This window comes from Petaurus breviceps, unplaced genomic scaffold (genome assembly GCF_028583685.1).
Source record: "Petaurus breviceps papuanus isolate PSGF00001 unplaced genomic scaffold, PetGlider_PUasm1.0 91041, whole genome shotgun sequence".
NCBI lineage: Eukaryota > Metazoa > Chordata > Mammalia > Diprotodontia > Petauridae > Petaurus > Petaurus breviceps.
Genome location: NW_027187400.1, coordinates 12,327,490 through 12,335,843, shown reverse-complemented (window position 1 = coordinate 12,335,843; position 8,354 = coordinate 12,327,490). Strand labels below are relative to the sequence as shown.

Genomic DNA, 8,354 nt, shown 5'->3' with positions numbered 1-8,354 from the left:
TGGTTGGATGGATGGGTGGATGGATGGATGGATGGATGGATGGATGGATGGATGAGTGGATGGATGAGTGGATGGATGGAAGGATGGATGGATGGATGGATGAGTGGATGGATGGATGAGTGGGTGGGTGGATGGGTGGATGAATCAACAGATTTCTTGCAATGGAATTTGGCTGCTTCACACATTTGTCTTGTTTCCCTAACTAGATTGCAAACCCCTGGAGAGCATGCATTAGATCTAGGTCAACTTTGTAGTCCCTTTTCTGCATATTGTGAAACTTCAGTAAATGTATACTGAGGATAGGCTCTAAAACCACTCTTTGAATGAATGAATAAATTGAGTGGAAGGATTAGAGAGCAAATTGCCTGACAGTCTCTTGAGAAATAAACATGGCAGCCAGGGGAAAAAGGGAAGGAGGAGGAAGGTTTCATGTCATGCTTTGGAAAATCACTTGGGCTTGGGGGAAGGTAAAATCTTCCTTGGTACCTGGACAATGAAGCAGTAACTAACACAGGGCAACTGGGCTTGGTGCCCCAGGGTGCCAACACAGGGATGGTGCCTTCCTTCCCCCAAGGGAATGAATGTGTTTTCTATGACAACCGCCATGCTGCCGCCTCATCTCGTGGTCCTTGGCTAGCCCACACCACCATGGTGCCTCTCTACCCCAGGGGCCTGCTTTGACCCAAACCCTAGAGGTACTGTGTCAGACTCCCCAGGAGGCAGCCCTCTTCTTTATCTACTGAAATTGCATTCACAGTTGAACTGTCTCTGCTCCCCTCCACCCTCAGTCCTTCACCCCCTCAGTGAATTTGTCCCTGACAGGACATTTGCTAGTTATAGCTTGGCTGGACAGGACAGTTCTCCAATTAATAAGATGCTGCTCTCTGATTTCATTCCCTCCCAGGGACTCCCTTACCAGTTGTCAGCCCTATGGGTTTTCCCTCTAGTATGGCTGAAAGAAGACTGGATTTGGAGTCAAAAGATCTGGGTTCAAATCCCTGCTCTGATGCGCAATAATTGCAGTTTCTAGGGTGTTCAGTGTTATCTCTACTACATGACACTGCTTTTCTCTTACTTTAAACTCATCTCTAAAATCTGGTAGTTTGGAGAAGCAGTGTGGTATACCAGAGAGGATGCCAAACTTGGAATCAGGAAGACCTGGATTCAAATCCTTCCTCTGATACTTATTATCTGTGTGACCCTGAGCAAGTCACTTAACTTCTCTGGGGTTGTTTCCTCATCTGGAATATGATTATGTTGGATTCAATGGCCTCTAAGGTCCCTCCAGTTCTAAATCTAGAGTCCTATTACTCCACAATCTCCAAGATATGATCCAATCCCATGATGTTGTCTCCTAGATTATTTTGCATGTGAATGGTAATCATAGGTCACCACTGTGACATTTATAAATCCTTAAACAAAGCCATCTCTTTATTCTTGGAGGCAGGGCCAAGATGGTGGAGAAAAGACAGGAACTTGCTTGGGCTCTCTCAAATTGCCTTTAAACAACTTTAAATAATGCCTGAAAACACATTCTGGAGTGGCAGAACCCACAAGAGGAAGAGGTGAAACAATTTTCCAGCCTAAGACAACTTAGAAAGGTCTGTGTTCCTCAAGTAAAAGGGGGGCTCAGCCCAGTGCAGGTGGTGTCCAGTCAATCCAGTGGGAGGTCTCGATGGAGAGGGAGAGGAAGAGAACAGAGAACTGTCTAGTGGTGGGTAACATGTTTCATCATGAATCCTTTGGAACCGTGGTGGGTCACTGTGTTCATCATAGTGTCTGAGTCTTTCGAAGCTGTGTGTATTTACGATGCTGTTGTGCTATATTAATTGTTCTCCTGGTTCCATTCACTCCCCTCTGCATTCACTCATTCATGTCTTCCTAGGTTTCTCAGAAATCCTCCCCTTCATCATTTTTTATAGCACAATAATTGAATCCATCGTTTCTTAAGTTACAGTAATGTTCCATTATGTTCATGTTACCACAGTTTATTTGGCCATTCCCCAATCAATGGGCGTCCATACAACAAAGTTATCTCAATGCTTTTATCTACGAAGGAATCTTGAGTGATCTTAACATGAACACAGGAAGCAGTTTGTTGAAGACCAATTGCTTTATGAATACTTTCGCTCTGCTTAAGAGGTTTTTTAGTTTGTTTGTTTTGTTTTTTAACCAACAAACCTGGCAGAATTTTAGATTCTCTATACTTTTTAGTCAATTGTATGACTGTGAAGATAAAAGTTTGTTGCAGAAAAATCATTTGCAGAAACTTGCTCAATCTCTTCTTTATTTTCACTGAGGGTCTCTTGTATTGTCACAGAGGACATTCTATGCAGAGTATGGAAGAGAGATTTCCTAGAGAAAGTGAGGTCCTACAGAGGCTCCCACTTTCTGACAGCAGTGTATTGATGCATTCAGCCCCAGATTCCTACAGAGCTTCCTAAATGAAATCCATTGGCATTCACTCAACCAACCAATAAGCATTTATTAAGCACTACTGTGTACCAGGCACCATGCTAGGTGCAAGGGAAACAAAGATAGAAACGAAACAGTCCTTGCCCTTGAAGAGCTCACATTCTACTAGGGAAGGCAATATGTGTGTAAATAAGCATATACAAAATACATAAATAGGGTAATTGTTGCGGGGGGGGGGGTGCGAGAAGGGAGTTAGCCAATGGTGGCGGAAGGATCAGGTAAGGCTTCATTTAGAAGGTGGCATCTGAGCACAGTTCTGAAGGCTATAAGGGTTCTGTGAAGTAGCGGCAAGGTGGAAGTGAATTCCAGATACAAGAGACAGATGATGCAACAGTGGAGAAAAGAAAGATGAAGTGTTTTCTTTTTTGAGGGGGGAAGGGAGGGCAATTGGGGTTAAATTACTTGCCCAAGGTCACACAGCTAGCAAGGGTTAAGTGTCTGAGGCCAGATTTGAACTCAGATCCTCCTGATTCCAGGGCCAGTGCTCTATTCACGGAGCCACCTAGCTACCCCAAGAAGTGTTATGTGTGAGAACCAGCAAGAATACCAATTTGGTTGAACCATAGAGTGAGAGAAAAGGAATAACATGGAATAAAGCTGGAAAGGGAAGTTGGGATCAGGCTGTGAGGGGCTTTACAAGTGAAATCTAGGAAGTTATAATGATCCTAGAAGCAATAAGGAATCATTGGAGATTATCTTACAGGAGAGTGACTTCAGTCAGACTTGCACTTTAGGGGAATCACTTTGGCAGCTTTATGGGGGATGGATGATTTCCAGATCTCTTTATCCAGCCCTAGTTTCTCTCCTGATCTCCAGTCTCATATTTCCAACTACCTATTGGGCATCTTGAACTGAATATTCCATAGACAGCTTAAAATCAACACATCCAAAACTTAACTCATGATCTTTCCCCTCAAACTCTCATATCTTTCAAACTTCTTAAATATCATCAAGAGTTTTTACCATGCCCCTAGTCACCCTGGATCAAAACCCTGGTGTCATGATAGGGAATCCTAGAATGTCCCCTCCCCCCCAGTGGCTCCCTCCCCCTCTGAAATCACAGGTCTTGTCCATTCTGTCATTGATGCTACATGACTACAAATCATGTAGTAACATGATCTCCAAAGACTCAAAATTGTGGGGACCCAAAGGACAGGAGAGGGACATGGTGGGTGTAATCACATTATAACATAGTTGCAAGGTCATAAACAGCAATAAAATACATAGTTAATGGCATCTATGTTCAGAAAAACAACATACACAGGAACAGTAATATTGTCATGATTATAAACTGCAAAAGAGTCAGCAACTCTGATCAACACTACAGGACAACTCCACATGGTGATGGTGAAAGATGCTGTCCACCTCCAGACAGAGGGAGAAATGAGGGAAGCAGAGTGCAGGCTGAAGCACATTTTTTCCCTCTTTATTTTTCCTGCTAACCACCCCCTCCCCCCACATCATGGCTAGCGCGGAAATGTGTTTTGTATGAACACTGGGCATCACACTTTTTGCCTCAATTGAGTGGGGAGTAGACAGAGGGAGGGAGAGAATTTGGAACTAAAAATTAAAATAATTTTTTAAAAATAGCATATATGATCAGAAAATAGAAGTCATAAAAGCCCAAATATGATCTAAAATATAATCGCTAAAAATAAAAATAATTTTTAAAAATAGCATATATGATCAGAAAATAGAAGTCATGAAAGCCCAAATATGATCTAAAATATAATCGTTAAAAATAAAAATGATTTTAAAAAATAGCATATATGATCAGAAAATAGAAGTCACGAAAGCCCATATGTGATCTAAAATATAGTCGCTAAAAATAAAAATGATTTTAAAAAATTGCATATATGATCAGAAAAGAGAAGTCATGATAGCCCAGATATAATATATATAATATAATAGCTAAAATAAAATATATTTTTTTGCTTTTTATTTTTGGAGGGGGAAGGTAGGGCAATTGGGGTTAAGTGACTTGCCCAAGGTCACACAGCTAGTTTTTATGTTAAGTGTCTGAGGCTGGATTTGACCTCAGGTCCTCCTGACTCCAGGGCTGGTGCTCTATTCACTACACTACCTAGCTACCACAATAAAAATACTTTTTAAAAATAGCACATATAATCAGAAAAGAGAAGTAATAATAGCTAATATTTATAAAGCACTTTAAGATTTGTAAAAGGCTTTATGAATATTACCTCATTTGATCTTCCCAGCAACCTGGAAGGCAGGTATCATCATATTTCCATTTTATAGACAAGGAAACTAGAACTGAGAGCACTGTTACGGATCACACAGTAAGTGTCTGACTCCAAATCTGAACTCAGGTCTTTCCGACTCTAGGTCCAACGCTTTATCCCTTGGGCCAGCTAGATGGCGGCTTTCTCATGGACAGACCAGCACTCTCTCCACTCTCCCATCCTGCTGCTGTAATGGATAGAAAATTCAGCTTGGAATCAGAAAGACCTGAGTCCAAATCTTGCCTCTGACACATACTAACTATGTGACTCTGGGTAACTATGTTACTTCCCTTTTTGGTACCTAAGGCAACTTTCTTAAGATTTAGTTCTAGGTGAGTTGCCAAAGAAAGTCCATGGAGAGAGCTTCCTATACCCATAATGCCACAGGTTGGGACAAAAACAGTAGAAATAACAAGGTTGGTGTGAAAAGAAATGGGCAGCGAGGTGCTATAGTGGATAGAGTGTGCCCAGTGTCAGGAAGACTCAAATCCAGCCTCAGATACTTACTAGCTGTGTGACCCTGGACAAGTCACTTTACCCTGTTGTAATGGGAATGTAAATTTAAAGATATTCCCTGCCCCTAGGCTAAAGTGCACCTGGAGCCTGGGGTGGGAGGCTTGTTTTTCAGTAGATACTACTTGATTGGCCAGTGAGTCAATGAGGTTGTTACCGTGTTTCCCCGATAATAAGACCTATCCCGAAAATAAGCCCTCCCCTTACTGTGTAAGATTCCTCTAAAATAAGCCCTCCCCCGAAAATAAGCCCTATTGAGATTGCTACTGTAGTGAAGGTGATCCCCTGCGCTACACGCTACATTACGGTACCCTCTGTATGCACCGTCCTCCCTCCCCCCCCGGGTGAAACGCACGCCGCACTCCGAGCTGCATCCTATCAGAGTTGCAGCAGTGAACGCGTCAACCTGTTCTTCCCCAGTGATTTACTTATTGAATAAAGGTACATTTTTTTGTTCACATTTACCTGTTTATTAAAATTGCTGTCAATGTTCATTAAAATAAGCCCTCCCCTGAAAATAAGCCCTCTGGTATTTTTCTGTCCAAAAAAAATAATAAGAGAGTGTCTTATTATCAGGGAAACACGGTACATTCTCTGAGCCAGGAGAAGGCTATATAAGCCCTGATGTGTAGCTTTGTTTTGGGGCTCACTTTGAGAAGTGTTCTGTGATTTGATGAAACTCTGGGCTAGCCGTTGTCCAGAGGCCCCCGGCTTTGAAACCCAGATGTTGTTTGGTATGGATGTAATGGTTGGACAGTTTGGAAATCTGTCTACTTGATCTGTTTCTCTGACTTGATAATTCTGTCTGTGTATTCTGAAGTTCGGGGTGCTGACCTTTTTCCCCTGAACTAGATAAATGATACATGTTTGACTGATTAAAGTAAGCTTGTTAATCCATTTTGAGTTGCTTTCCTTTAACAAAGCAGATCTAAGAACCTGTGGTGGCAGCCACCCTGGGGATGCTGGGGTGCTTGCTGCTACACCTGTTTGCCTTAATTTCTTCATCTGTGAGTTGGAAAAGAAAATTGCAAACCACTTCAGTACCTTTGCCAAGAAGGTGCAAATGGGATTACAGAGAATCAGACATGACAAAAACAACCGAAAACTTAAAATTGTGAAGAGAACAATAAATAGCTGGTCAGCCTGAGTGCCTGGGTAGCTACAGAGTATTAACAGACCAGGAGGAAAGAATTCAGGGCATTCGGCAGATGATCCATGAGGATTTGCTATGACAAGGATCCTTCACCTGGGGTTCATGAACTTCTTTTAAAAAATATTTTGATGATTGTATTTCCATATAATTGGTGCCCTCTGTAATTTTTAAGTATTTTCTGCATTTAAAAACATTCTGAGAGGGGGTTCATAGACTTCCCCAGACTGTCAAAGAGGGTTAATATACCAACAAAATAAATAAATAAAGCTAAGAACTCTTTTTCCAGGAGAAGTCTGATCCCATACCATTGATCATGGACCCATTAAAATATGGAGTGATTAAGCCAATGAATCCAATCCAGCAACCAGTTCTTCCAAAGTTGTGTTGTGGACACATGTGTTTCTGTCTCCACACTTGGGTTCTGAGCTGAGGGCAGAGATCCCATCCTCTGCTAACATCTCTACCCCATGTACAGGACAAGTCTTCTCACAAAGCAAGCAAATTATTTGATTCTTGGAAGGGTCTAATGAATTAGCTGTTGGTGATGGAATACAATCTGGGAAAGAGTCTTGGATGGGGAGTCCCTGGGGGAACCGGATTCTTCCCAGCTCCCTTTCTAACTTTATGTGTGGTCATGAACTTGGACAAGTGACTTCTCCTTCCTGGGACTTGGTTTTCTCTGTAAAATGAGTTTGGATTGAAGGCCACTTCTCGCTATCATACTCTATGAATATATAAGCAAGGCCACTTAGCAGTAAAGGAGACAAGGGCACAATGGACATGGAGTCAGTAAATATGACATTGAGTCCTAGCTCAGACGCTAAGTAGCTGTAACCTCATTCTGAGCTTCAGTATTCTCCTCTGTGAAATGGGAATCATAATACACATGTGTAGCAGCAATTACACAGGCATACTCAGGATGGTTGCTAGCACAGGTTCTTAGATCTGCTTTACTAGGAAAGACAGCTGTTTAAGGGGTCAACAAGATTTTAAAATTATATTCACTAGTTCAGGGGAAAAGTTAGCAGCCTGAACTTCACAGAAAACACAAATAGAGAAACAAAGACCAGCAGAGAGGGCTTCTAACTGTCTGAGAAATTAGCACATATCAACAGGCAGATCCAACTGTCTGACCAAGGCAATAATTACCAAAGGGAGAAGCACCAGCATCGGGGTTTTTCAAACCTGGAGGGGCTCCTTAATGGCTGCCCAGAGTGTTATCTGGCCAAGTCACAGGAACACTTCCAATGAGTGAGCCCTAAAGCAAAAAATGCTAACCTTTATAGAGTCAGAGGGCATCACAACCCTCAGAACCTAATTAGAAATGAACAGAAGGTGTGAAAGCCTTCCTGCAAGCAAGCCTTCCCTAAGTAAGCTTCCCCAATGGGCTTCACATGAGGCCTATTAATGGACGGGGAAGATCTTATATTCCACAAACATTGCAACATGCTCCCTACATGGCAGGGTTTTTGTTTGGTAATATAAACCTGAAATGAATTATTCTTATATTAGAGTTCTGGGGGGTGGAGGGGGGAGGGGTGTTACCTTATTTGTTCCTTTCCCCTGATAGACTGCAAACTTCCTGAGGAAAGGGACTATCTCCTACCTACCTTGTCTAGGACAGGACTCTGCACATGGAAGCTTTTTATTTAGTATTTGTTGGTTTCAGTGGATGTGAAATGATAGTGTACAAATTAGAAAATAATTGCTGATGGGATGTGTCTGAATGGGGATGGATCAGAGTGAGGGGAGTTAAGGAAGGAAGCATTAATAGACCAGATGGGTTGCAAAAAAGCAAATGAAAAGAGGGATTTGGAATCAAAACACCTTGGGTTCAAATTTTAGCTCTGTTTTTTCTTACCTGTCTTATTTTAAGCATTTAAGAATTTTGATTGATTTTATCCCTCTGGGCCTTGGTTTCCTCATTTGTAAGAATCAGGTCTTTGGACTAGATAATTTCTTAGGGTGTC

The 8,354-nt window shown here is 41.9% G+C and overlaps 1 protein-coding gene across 1 annotated transcript in view; it reads right to left on the bottom strand.

The window, feature by feature from the left end:
- HP1BP3 (heterochromatin protein 1 binding protein 3) overlaps positions 1-6,851 on the bottom strand; it is a 483,172-nt gene extending 476,321 nt beyond the window's left edge. The window contains exon 1 of the mRNA XM_069078500.1: positions 6,848-6,851. The gene's annotated coding sequence lies outside the window, so the exon portion shown is untranslated. The remainder of the gene's footprint in view (positions 1-6,847) is intronic.
- Between the last annotated feature and the right edge of the window lie 1,503 nt (positions 6,852-8,354).